This window comes from Notothenia rossii, assembly GCF_949606895.1.
Source record: "Notothenia rossii genome assembly, chromosome: 2".
NCBI lineage: Eukaryota > Metazoa > Chordata > Actinopteri > Perciformes > Nototheniidae > Notothenia > Notothenia rossii.
Window position 1 is genome coordinate 43,816,161 of NC_136904.1, and position 3,616 is coordinate 43,819,776.

At 40.4% G+C, this 3,616-nt stretch overlaps 1 long non-coding RNA gene across 1 annotated transcript; it reads left to right on the forward strand.

Annotated features, from left to right (window-relative positions):
- Positions 1-383: 383 nt before the first annotated feature.
- On the forward strand, positions 384-2,223 carry LOC307030509. The gene is made up of 2 exons (XR_013805675.1): positions 384-678; positions 870-2,223. It is a non-coding gene; the product is annotated as an uncharacterized lncRNA (long non-coding RNA).
- Positions 2,224-3,616: the final 1,393 nt, after the last annotated feature.

Below are 3,616 nucleotides of genomic sequence, written 5' to 3' on the forward strand. Positions count from 1 at the left end.
ATAGAGATGGCGCTGCTGAAAAGACCGCAACATAAGTAAAGATAATGAATACATCCTAATAAAACCTGTGTGGCTTATATGATAAGTCTTATTAGTACAAGCAGCATAACGTTTCACCATTTAACTAAAGATTGTAGTCAGGGAAATCAGTTTGACATATTGAACTAATAACAAATCACCTCAGAGAACTCTCTGCTCCATAGCTTCTCTTGGACGTAAAATCACATGTACATTTTACATTTATATTCAATTTAATATTCCATCCCTCACATACGTATATATAATAACTTATATTTTGTTTTTCTTGTTATGCTGCTACAACACAAACATTTCCCAAATTGGGATCAATACAGTAATATCTTATCTTAATTAATTAAGAAATATAACTATTATAATTAGTGTAGCAGCTGACACCTATTTTCAATATGGATTAATCTACCATTTATTTCTTTAGTTCAATTTTCATCTATAAAAATGTCAAAATAGTGAAAATGCTCACGAGACTCATCAAAGTGCAAGGTTATATCTTTAGATGTTTTGTTTTAGCCTATGTACTGTATGTCTTAATGCTCTTACAGTATATGTGACGGTGTGACTTCCATGAAACTATATTTTATATCTTCCCAACAGACGAGCTGACAGGAAACCTAACACTCTAACAACCACAACATTGCAAAGGTGAGTAAATGTAAATTAAAAACAATTCACAATTTTTTTATTTCTTCTTCCTTGCGGTGAGGTGAAGCTGACCTTGCACTTGGTGCCAGTAAGGATGTTCCTCACGCAGGCTGAATGTTTCTCCTTCCTTACTGACAAAGAAGCCCTTGATTTGCAATGCTTCACTAATTGTCATTTCCCTGGCTCCGTAGGGACACTTTACCTCCAGCACAGCGGAAGACCCTACCAGACCATCCGGAGATGCCCCCAACAATCCTGATAGGGAGAGCCACAAATCTGACTCATGGACCTGCATCTGAGTTGCAGTGGTGAATGCCCTGACGCCCTCACATTCATTCATAGTCCCCCACTGTACAGACAAAACACCATCAAGGGCCTGTTGTTGCCCTAGCACCCTGGCAATAAAGGAAGCAGTCACACGCTTTGACCTCAGGACAGCTCCAAAGTTGCTGGCAGTCAACCTTCCTTTCCTGAACAAATGCCAGTTTGGTTTGGTTCGCTGACCAGTGGTAGCCACCTGAATTGCCCTCTGTTGCTCTTCAGACAATGCCATGCTTGCCACAATTGCCTCAGGTCCCTGATGCCCAACAGATTTGATAATTTCAGGAACAGTAAGTGTTTCCAAGCTGTAGTGTTCCTCTTCTGGCTCGGGGGAGAGAAGCCAAGAAATTCCTGAGAACCTGCCCCCGAGTCTGTCCCTCAGCCAGTCACGATCTTCGGAGGTGGGCTCTCTTGTTAGCGGGTTAAATTAGTTATTGGTTTCAACAGTCACATTAAAACAGTTACTAAATCAGCTTGCTATCACCTAAAGAACATATCTAGGATTAAAAGACTAATGTCACAGCAGGATTTGGAAAAACGTGTCCATGCTTTTATCTTCAGTAGACTGGACTACTGCAATGGTGTCTTCACAGGTCTCACTAAAAAATCTATTAGAAAGCTGCAGCTGATTCAGAACACCGCTGCTCGAGTCCTTACCAACACTAAGAAATTGGATCACATCGCTCCAGTTCTGAAGTCTTTACACTGGCTTCCTGTGTGTCAAAGAATAGATTTCAAAATACTGCTGCTGTTTATAAAGCACTGAATGGTTTAGGACCAAAATGCATTTCTGACCTCCTGCTAAATGATTAACCATCCAGATCTCTCAGGTCTTCAGGGACTGGTCAGCTTTCTGTCCCCAGAGTCAGAACTAAACATGGTAAATCAGCGTACAGTTATTATGCTCCAAATATCTGGAACAAACTCCCAGAAACCGGCAGGTCCGCTGCAACTCTTACTACTTTTAAATCCAGGCTGAAGACTTTTCTTTTTGTCGCTGCTCTTAATTGAACTATTCATATCTTAGACTGCACTGTAACTTTTATCCATGTATTTTTTCTTTTAATGTTTATTTTATTAGCTTTTCTTTTTAATGACTGATTTTAAATGCCATTTTCTTAATGTCTTTCATTTTTTGTAAAGCACTTTGAATTGCCTTGTGTTGAAAAGTGCTATATAAATAAACTTGCCTTGCCTAATAAAGATTTCATGTGACACATACAATTGATTTGTTGATGGGAATTAATGTGAATAAATTAACTCTAGGTTAACGGTACTCTTGCTATCACTACTCACCGACACTATAAACCTTGTCCCTCATGCTAGCCCTGAAAACACCGGTAAGCACACCTTCATCTAGGCTGCACTGTAACGTGTCCTGACTTGTAGTGGTTCTCTCCTCTATCTACACTCTTCTTGTCATCTTTGTAAAACGATATCAGACTGGTAATTAACACAGCCATGACTTCTAGTTAAATTCAGTGTGGCTAAAATGAAAAGCTTTGTTAAAATATGCAAGCACGCGAAAGTCAAATTCAGCTTTATTGTCAAACATTCTACATGTGTTATACATCCAGAAATATCGAAATATCGTTTCCCACAGTGTGACATGTATACATAAAACAAAAAGGGCCTAGATAAATGTGGTATATATTAAACAAAACGGGCCTAGATAACCGGGGTATACAGTTTAAAATGGTAATATATTTAAAGTGTTCAAAGTGCAGTTTCAGTGCAAGTCAGTTGAAACGATCTTAAGTTGGCGTGACGTTGAAGTCGTGCGACCCTGCTGCTGTACTGGCTTGTAGTTTGTTTATAGCATAACGTTAGCATTTCGCTTTTGGCGACTAGATTTATGATTCAAAAATTATAAAAGTAGGGTTGACATGTGGAGATTATCCGGCTGAACGAAACGTGATCCCTCTCTTAAATGTGTGTCAACCACAGACCTTATGAGTTATTTTCCAAAATCCTATGGAGAATTTGCATTGGTTTTTCGCGAAGGAACCGGAAGAAGTTTACTTCCGGGTTTTACGACGCGTCACTGCGGTTCTCTATTACCGATCAAATAAAAGTAAAATATAATGTATATAAAATAGGGCTGTCAAGTTAACGCGTTAATAAAAACAAATAACGCCACTAATTATTTTAACGCGATTAACGCAGGTGTATTTTTTGTCCTCGGCCGCCCCGTAGTTTCAGAGCGCATCAAGTTTAAAATACCATCTACAAGCTGATGCTGACAGCCACGCTCCTGCCGCCCGCTTGTGGCAGACCACACTTCGACGCTCACCGGCAGGCCCTGACTGGCCATCGGGAGGGCCGGGAGGAGGGTGTGTGTGTATGTGTGTGTGTGTGTGTGTGTGTGTGTGTGTGTGTGTGTGTGTGTGTGTGTGTGTGTGTGTGTGTGTGTGTGTGTGTGTGTGTGTGTGTGTGTGTGTGTGTGTGTGTGTGTGTGTGTGTGTGTGTGTGTGTGTGTGTGTGTGTGTGTGTGTGTGTGTGTGTGTACTGTCTGGCACTCAGACTGGAAAATAAGTGTTTATCCAAGAGTTTGATCAGCTGTGTGTGTTTGTCCTGTTCATGAAGGCCAAATGGAAAATGACAGACGGACATGTGA